The sequence below is a fragment of the Myxine glutinosa genome, chromosome 7 (assembly GCF_964187855.1).
Source record: "Myxine glutinosa chromosome 7, kmMyxGlut1.1, whole genome shotgun sequence".
Lineage (NCBI taxonomy): Eukaryota > Metazoa > Chordata > Myxini > Myxiniformes > Myxinidae > Myxine > Myxine glutinosa.
In genome coordinates, this window is record NC_136267.1 from 150,194,076 (window position 1) to 150,203,906 (window position 9,831).

Here is a 9,831-nt window from a genome sequence, read left to right on the forward strand (position 1 = left end):
AACAGAGAGAGGGTGAGACAGAGCAGCAGAGCAGGATTTTAGGACCCGTGGGCTGATGCCGTCGGGTCCAGTTGCAGAATCAGAGTCGAGGGTTGACAGAAACTTTTCCACCTTGTCAGGAGGAAAGGACACGGAGTCCAGGAGCAGCAGGGTACGACTGGGTATGGTGGGTACAGAGAGGGATGGGTTTGGGACACAAGATTTAGAGGCAAACACAGAGTTGAGGCATTCAGCTTTTTCACGTGCGGAGTCAGCTGTGTAGCCGTTTGAGGTAAGGGAGGGGATGGAGGGGGAACAAACACCAGAAACGGATTTGACCAGACGCCACCAGGATTTGGAAGAGGGAGACAGATAAGAGAGTTCGGTCTTGAGAACGGAGAGATATTGTTTCCTGGCTCTCCTGAGGGTGGACACACACTTGTTTCGGGCTTTGTGAAAGGAAATGAGATTTCCTTCCGTTGGATTTGCTTTCCAGGAGACGAAGGCAAGTTGTTTCTGGGCAACAGCCTCACCACAAGATTCCGTGTACCATGGACGGGAGGAAGGGTATGACAACTGAAGACGAGATGGGATAAATCTGTGCATGAGAGAGAGCAATTTACTTTGGAAGAATTCCCAGGATGAGTTGATGTCAGAGGTGGTAGAGTTTGAATGGTTTCGAGAAGACAGGGCAGCATTTTGAATCATACTAGCATAATCATAAGACTTTAAACCAACAAAAAAATACCTATTTGGGGGGCAACCCCTACCCCTCCCCGGTATACCTCCTAAGACCCCAATTTTTCTAATGCCTTGAACAAACATTGGTACATCACGGGTGATGAAGGTTGTGGTCAAGTTTCATCGAAATTGTGTATTTAGTTTTCAAGAAAAGAGCAAATACCTATTTTGGGGGGTAAGCCCCCAGTAGACCGTCAAGGCACGATTTTTTTTTTAATGCTGTGAACAAACTTTGGTACATCACGGGTGATGAAGGTTGTGGTCAAGTTTCATTGAAAGGATGTGTGTAGTTTCAAAGAAGAAAGCAAATTCCTATTTTGGGGGATCAAACCTGGATGCACATTGACCCCCCCCCCCCCCCCCTGGCAGACCCCCGAAAACCCCAATTTTTTAAAATGCCGTGAACAAACTTTAGTCACAACATAACAAATATTATTTGTGCCAAATTCGGTCACAAGCACATCAGCGGTTTCGGAGAAGAAGTTTCAATCGTGGACGACGTGAAATTAAACTAGGACGAGCATTGGTGGTTCAGTGGTAGAATTCTCGCCTGACCACGCGGGAGGCCCGGGTTCGATTCCTGGCCAATGCTAGTGTTTTTTTTATTTTGCAATCTTCCATTCAACTGATTCGAGGCAGAGAAAAGCTCGTGGAGATTTTGAAAGGTACTGCATCACAGTCACAATGATAAATAAAGGAATGCACATCAACACATCAAACTCATAAATGTATATGCGGTAATTGTGACGAGGCCGATGTTCAACATTTGTTCTTGTTAACTTCCAATCAGTGGGAGATCCAAAGTGGGAGTGGGAGATCCATAGTGGGAGTGGGAGATCCATAGTGGGAGTGGAAGATCCATAGTGGGAGTGGAAGATCCAAAGTGGGAGTGGGAGATCCTTAGTGGGAGTGGGAGTGGGAGATCCAAAGTGGGAGTGACGGATCCAAAGTGGGAGTGGGAGATCCAAAGTGGGAGGGGGAGATCCAAAGTGGGAGTGGGAGATCCAAAGTGGGAGGGGGAGATCCAAAGTGGGAGGGGGAGATCCAAAGTGGGAGTGGGAGATCCAAAGTGGGAGAGGGAGATCCAAAGTGGGAGGGGGAGATCCAAAGTGGGAGGGGGAGATCCAAAGTGGGAGTGGGAGATCCAAAGTGGGAGAGGGAGATCCAAAGTGGGAGAGGGAGATCCAAAGTGGGAGAGGGAGATCCAAAGTGGGAGAGGGAGATCCAAAGTGGGAGTGGGAGATCCAAAGTGGGAGTGGGAGATCCAAAGTGGGAGTGGAAGATCCAAAGTGGGAGTGCGAGACCCAAAGTGGGTGTGAGAGATCCAAAGTGGGAGTGTGAGATCCAAAGTGGGAGTGGGAGATCTATAGTGGGAGTGCGAGATCCAAAGTGGGAGTGTGAGATCCAAAGTGGGAGTGCGAGATCCATAGTGGGAGTGTGAGATCCAAAGTGGGAGTGCGAGATCCATAGTGGGAGTGGGAGATCCATAGTGGGAATGGGTGATCCATAGTGGGAGTGCGAGATCCATTGTGGGAGTGCGAGAACCATAGTGGGAGATCCAAAGTGGGAGTGCGAGATCCATAGTGGGAGTGGGAGATCCAAAGTGGGAGTGCGAGATCCATAGTGGGAGTGGGAGATCAAAAGTGGGAGTGCGAGATCCAAAGTGGGAGTGCGAGATCCATAGTGGGAGTGGGAGATCCATAGTGGGAGTGGGAGATCCATAGTGGGAGTGGGAGATCCATAGTGGGAGTGCGAGATCCAAAGTGGGAGTGCGAGATCCAAAGTGGGAGTGCGAGATCCAAAGTGGGAGTGCGAGATCCATAGTGGGAGTGGGAGATCAAAAGTGGGAGTGCGAGATCCAAAGTGGGAGTGCGAGATCCATAGTGGGAGTGGGAGATCCAAAGTGGGAGTGGGAGATCCATAGTGGGAGTGGGAGATCAAAAGTGGGAGTGCGAGATCCAAAGTGGGAGTGCGAGATCCAAAGTGGGAGTGTGAGATCCAAAGTGGGAGTGCGAGATCCATAGTGGGAGTGTGAGATCCAAAGTGGGAGTACGAGATCCATAGTGGGAGTGGGAGATCCATAGTGGGAATGGGAGATCCATAGTGGGAGTGCGAGATCCATAGTGGGAGTGCGAGAACCATAGTGGGAGTGCGAGAGCTAAAGTGGGAGTGGGAGATCCAAAGTGGGAGTGCGAGATCCATAGTGGGAGTGGGAGATCCAAAGTGGGAGTGGGAGATCCAAAGTGGGAGTGCGAGATCCATAGTGGGAGTGGGAGATCAAAAGTGGGAGTGCGAGATCCACCCAAAACTTCATCTCAAATCCCGAAGTGTCGATGTTCCATGTTTTCTTTACCACCTCCCCTCCCTCCGCACATCCCGATCTCCTCCGGGATGCACGTGTTCTTCTCTTAAACCCGCAACCCGATTTTAACTCCCAAAACCCAAACTTCCCGCACTATTGTATGGCAGGAATGCATCGCCTGGAATCACTGTGAGACGAAGCAAGGGTTTTGGAATGCGGAGTGCAATTGGGGACCCAGAGGCGAAGACGACGTGAGACAGAGGGGGAAGAAACACAGAACCACCATAACGGGGAGGGGGAACAGACCTGATTTGTAAAAACAGGGAACATCGACACGTCGGGATCTGAGATCAAGAGATGTTTAACCTCGACGATGATGATGAAACTCAAGATGATGATGGCCTCGTCACAATTACTGTACATACATTGACGAGTTTGATAGACATTCATTAATTTTCCAGTGCAATACTTTTCAAAAATTTCACGAGATATCAACTTCGTCCAATCAGGAAGATAAAAATGAACCGCTGCATTGGCCGGGAATCGAACCCGGGCCTCCCGCGTGGCAGGCGAGAATTCTACCACTGAACCACCAATGCTCGACTTGCTAAACACCCATTCCCTTCCCGGTGTTGTTTGCCCGTACTCCTTCCTTTCAAGCGTTGAACGTTAAGCATGGAAGCAGCTCGTCAGAACCTCGCACCAACCTCTCAACATGGAGTTTCTCAACAGATGATGAAATCACTCCGAAACTAGAACTGTACACGGTTGAGAGCGTACCTCCACCAGGTAGAACAGTTTACAGTTTGTATCCCACTCATTGGTCAGATCTGGATCCGACATGAACCAAAATCGAAAAGGCTTGTTCTTGTCACTTACCCAACTCATCCACCAACTTTTGTCATAAGTCGTCCACAACTTTTTGAAATATTATGCCATATATACTTTTTGTCCCTATCACTCAATGGTGAAGCATAGTGGTCGTTTCCTGTTTCCCTGTTTCCCTGTTTCCATAGAAGTTCCCTGTTTGTCGTTAAAGGCGGCAAAAAGGGTTGGCGTCAGGAAGGGCATCCGGCCGTAAAACATTGCTTCAAAAAGGGGACCGAAAAACAACAACAACCACGGTTCCCGAAAAAGGCCAACCCCCGCTTTGCGGGGGAAAATGGCCTCTAAAGGTGGTTTTTACTCAATGGTGAAGAATCACTTATAAATGAAATAATTATCGTTTACAGATCATATTACGATCTTCACCAAAATCCAACTGAATCTTCCTTGTCACAAACCCAACCTGTCCAGCAAGTTTCGTCCGAATCCGTCCGCAACATTTTGAGATCATATATCTTGCTCACAGATAGACAGGGAGTGGCGGAAACATAACCGACCTCTGTCCATATTCTGCATGGTGGAGGTAACTGTGGAAGGATGCGTGGTGACAATGCCCTGCAACATGCCAAACAATGTACCAACTGCTCAAAATCAAAGTTGAAACATTTTGGACGAGTATACAGATCAGTCAAGATGAGAGCTTCATCAATTTACCATGTTGATGAACCTAATTTTGCAATCTGAAAAACTGCACACCCATATAGTCTGGGATCCAGTCACCAACATTTGAGAGAACCTGACATGGCATGCTATACTTTTTGTTTGTGTTTTTTCTATTAATTTGGACATTAAGGTCCGCTGAATGAGGTCTGCTCTGCTGGAATCCTTGCGAAAAAAATTTGTGGCCATTTTTGTATATGCAGCCTTTATTTTTTGACCGAAAAATGTGAAAGATGTTTTTTTTCTTTAAATCCTCAGTGGGTTGTGTTGGCTGTCAATAAATGCATCCCAGATACACAGAACACATGTGTTGACAACATCAAGTTGAGAAATACACTTACAAAACCTTTCCAAATGATTTAGAATCATTTTTATGCAAAAGCGCCCCCTATTTTTTTTTGCATTTTTCCATTATTTTCAGCTTGCTAAAAAAAATTGTGGCCAACGGACCCAGATGCGGTTGAATAGTCAGTTCAGTACTGCATGGATGTGTCAAGAAAACAGGGCCAAGAGTTCACCATCATCACATGCGACCAAGCAATCTATGAAGTGGTTCTGGGTCTGCAAAAGAAGAACCCCCAGAAGTATGCCAAACTTATCTTGCGCATGGGTGGCTTCCATATTGCTCAAAAATTCCTGGGAGCAATTGGGCATTTGATGCAGGCCACTGGAATCGATGACATCATGGTAGAAGCTGATGTTTGTCTCCGTGGAACAGCAAACAAGATCATCAGTGGAAAAGACTACTACGCAATGCTGCGTGCCCACACTATGGTGCATGCAGCCATGTTCGCCCTACACTGGGAAGCATTTGCCAGATAGTTGATCATTGAAGAGAAGGACCTGGAGTGCATGTCTGTGCTTGCCATCAATGTCCAGCTACTCCTAGATGCCCTGTCAGAAAAGGATGTAGAGAAGGCATCTTCTACATGTGCTGATGCAACCGACCAACTGAAAAAGCTGTCACGTTTGATGGCTGAGTTTGATGAAGTATGTACGTCACCTACCACAAAGCTATGGCTAATGTACATGGACATGGTGATGATTCTGAAACGGTTCACCCACGCTGAGTGTGCAGGCCTGTGGGAGGAACACCTGGCTGTGCAGGCCTGTGGGAGGAACACCTGGCTGAAGTAGAAAAGATGTTACCATACCTTGTAGTTGCTGGCCACTTCAAGTATGTATCCTGCCTGCCCCACTACCTAGAAACAATGAGAAGCCTACCTACACTGGCTCCGAACATCCATAGGGAATTCAAGGATGGGCAGTTCACTGTACGTCAAACAGAAGGTCGTTTCAATGGTGTCTGGACAGACATGGCACTCGAGAAAACCTACAACCGTGATACCAAGACAAAACTCTTCACTGTCAGCAGCCAGCGGCCATGGAGAAATACTTGCGAGCTCTTCCATTTCTGACAGCAGTTTCAGAGCAGACAAAGGCTATGGCACACCTGGATATGGATGACACCAAACACCATGAGGACTCCAACAGCCAAGGCACAATGGAGGCTGAAAGTGTTAGGAAAATAACAGATGTCATCAACAACCAGATGATCAATCCATTCACATGTGAAGAACAGGAGCTGATGAACCTCTCAACAGGCCACAAAGCTGCATCTGCAGACTTGGTGAGCGCCCGTGAAAAAGGACTGGAGGCACTGGCTGCAGCAAGAAAAACAGACAGTGAGAAAATAGCCCCAATAAAACTTGCCACATTTGCAGCAAAGCCAAAAAAGTCACTGTCCATGGCACTCAAAGCCAAGAAGGTCTACGAGGAAGAGAGTGCAGTTGTCCGAAACCTGTACTTTGTGCCTTCACGAACTTGCTGTCCATATCTGACGTGTAACTGAGGGTGCTACAGGAATGTGGAATTTATTGGTTTCATGCTTTAGCATTCGCCGTATCTGCATTGCCTGTTTGCTTCTGGCCTCCCACCCGTGCGTAGCACAGGTACCTCACTCGTAGAGGAAATTGTAATACCCTGTGCCACCATCACCAAGGGGCGCTCCACGGTACACATTTACATTGATAATAATTTACAACCCCACAACCCCGCATGAGGTTGCAGCCACATAGCCTATGTTTCCCCCCCAGACAAAGTCGTTTTTGTATTTGTACAAAGAGTAAAGTATATAAGTGTTTAAATCTGGAGTACCCGGCGTTGCTCAAGTGAAAAAGAAACATTAACATCTATCTATAATTCCAGTAATCTCTGTGTGTATGTGTGTGTGTCTGTGTGTGTGTGTGTGTGTGTGTGTGTTTGTCTGTGACCGCTGTTTCTCGACAACCACGGGTCCGATCTAATTGAAACTTGCCAGATATATTGCTGGGGACCTGAGGATGTGCCTTTTCAAGGTTTCATATTAATCGGAGAAGTAGTTACCGAGCTATGGCGATTTATTTACCAAACTAATCACAGAACAGGTTGCGGGGTAGGCCAGCCAATCACAGAACACGTTGTTGCGTAGGCGTGGCCGATGTGAGAGCGCATGCGCCATTACGGATAGTAATTCAATTAAAATTGCCAGATATATTGCTGGGGACCTGAGGATGTGCCTTTTCAAGGTTTCATATTAATCGGAGAAGTAGTTACCGAGCTATGGCGATTTATTTACCAAACTAATCACAGAACAGGTTGCGGGGTAGGCCAGCCAATCACAGAACACGTTGTTGCGTAGGCGTGGCCGATGTGAGAGCGCGTGCGCCATTACGGATAGTAATTCAATTAAAAACATAAAAACATTGTCCCAATTCAGTCAGAGCGAAGGGCGTTGTTTTTTTTGTTTTTTTTCCCCACGCACGATCACGCGAAAGTGAAGAGCGTTTTATTTTTCCCCTAAAATTCAGTCGCCGGACGGTGAAAGTTTTTTTTTTTGGGCAGCTACTGGCAGCCACGTACGGGCAATCACAGGACACGTTGTTGTGTCGACGTGCCGTGTTGTTTTCCCTCGCGGTTTGGAATGTTTTTCCTTTTCATTTTTTTTTCTCTTCTCTTTCTACTTTTCCTTGCGATTAAATTGCTTTAAAACTAAAACAATTCGAACATGGAATACATACTGACACTGCACTTTCAGGTCTCCTACAAATCCTACCCTGTCGCCTCACCGTGGCGTAGGAGTGGCAATGGTCAATGGCATCGAATGTCATGGCTAGCAAAGACAGGGAGGTAAACTTGATTTAAATTTGGAAATTTTTTTTTTTTTTTTTTTTTGGCAAGGAACGGGCACCCACGTACGGGCACGTCCTAGTATTTGAAATGTGGGCAAATATGGAAAAGCAATTACATCCAAATCAGAATCCATCACAAATGTCAAATCATCATTTGATGTCCGAATACCTTTTCGTCCGAATATATGCTGGTGAATGTACCGTTGATCACGTTTCTGAGTTAAGTATGATGACGTTCAGGAAGAAGCCTTACCACCAACTTTGACCGCTTCCGGAATTGTTTTATTATTTGTGTTCAAATGTCTGGTGATTGTTTTGTATTTATTTAAGCGAATGTGTACTTGTATATATAACTGTCATTAATCAAAAAGGGTTAGGCACGAAAGAGCGATTTTTGAAAATACACAAAAAAAAGAACTTACAAAAAAAAAACAAATTTTGGTTTTTTGGCCTGAAACACTCCCAGGCACTCAATGATGAACCTCTGAAAGTTTGACGAAGATCCGTTCAGCCATCTCTGAGAAAAATGGTGACACACAGACCAACGGCTCTCTTACATTAACGAGTTTGATATACAGTCACGTGAAAAAGTAAGTACACCCTAAAGTTTTGACTTTTTAAACATATTTCAACATACAGCTATTTGATCCTCATTTCAACAATATTGATAGATAAAGGTGATATAATATAACAAATATCATGAAACATTTACATCTTGTAGTCCATTGTATAATTTAAATAAACATAAATGCAAATTTCGCATGCGGAAAAAGTAAGTGCCCCCTTGGCTCCAATCGGTGGTCTTGCCCCCTTTGGCAGAAACAACCTCAAGCAGGCGTTTCTTATAACTGTCTACCAGTCTCTGACATCGACTGGGAGAAATTTTTGCCCACTCCTCCATGCAGAATTATTTCAGCTGTGCGATGTTTGAGGGGTTTCTTGCATGCACAGCTCGTTTAAAATCCCCCCACAACATCTCGATGGGATTTAGATCCGGGCTTTGGCTTGGCCATTCCAGAACCCGCCATTTCTCTCTTTTCAGCCATTCCTTGGTGGATTTACTGGTATGTTTAGGGTCATTGTCATGTTGCAAGGTCCACCTTCGATTGAGCTTCAACTCTCCGACAGATGGCCTCACATTATCCTCAAGCACCCTCTGGTACAATGAAGAATTCATAGCGGATTCTATGATGGTGAGCTGCCCAGGCCCTGATGCAGCAAAGCTGCCCCAAACCATAATATTTCCACCACCATGCTTTACAGTTGGTATCAGGTTCTTGTGGTCAAATGCTGTCTTTGGTTTTCGCCAAACATGTCTTCTGGTACTGTGGCCAAATAGCTCTACCTTTGACTCATCTGTCCAGAGCACATTGTTCCAGAAGTGCTGGTCTTTGCCGAGGTGTTCATTGGCAAACTTTAGTCTTGCCCTGATGTTCTTTCTGGACAGCAAAGGTTTCCTCCTGGCGCACCTCCCATGTAGATCAAATTTGTGCAGCCTCTTTCTAATGGTAGACTCGTGCACTTTGACATCAACAGTGGCAAGAGCTACCTGAAGGTTCCGTGATGACATTCTGGGGTTCTTAAAGACTTCTTTCAGCATCTTGTGGTCTGCTCTCTGGGGCGGCCTGGCCTGAACAAGTTGGCAGTTGTTTGGAATCTTCTCCACTTGTAGATGATATTCCGGACAGTCGAATGATTGATTTCAGAATGTTTGGAGATCTTTTTAAATCCCTTCCCAGACACGTAAGCATCTACAACCTTCTTTCTGAAGGCCTCAGAGAGCTCTTTTGATCTAGGCATGGTGACTCCGCACACTTCAACAACAAAGAACAAACGAAACTAAATGTCTGAGGTTTAAATAAGACAGGTTCCTCCAAGATCCTCTCTAATGATGTTCTAATCATATGCACCTGAGTTGGTGCACCTGATTCTAATTTTAGGTATTTGAAGTAGTGATAAATGTAGGGGTGTACTTACTTTTTCCACATGCAAAATTTGCATTTATGTTTATTTAAATTATACAATGGACTACAAAATGTACAATGGACTTACTTTTTCACGTGACTGTACAGTGTACATTAATATATTTCGCAG

At 45.7% G+C, this 9,831-nt stretch overlaps 1 non-coding gene across 1 annotated transcript; it reads right to left on the minus strand.

Annotated features, from left to right (window-relative positions):
• Window positions 1–3,550: 3,550 nt before the first annotated feature.
• TRNAS-GCU (transfer RNA serine (anticodon GCU)) lies at window positions 3,551–3,621 on the minus strand. Its single transcript has one exon. It is a non-coding gene; the product is annotated as a tRNA-Gly (tRNA).
• Between the last annotated feature and the right edge of the window lie 6,210 nt (window positions 3,622–9,831).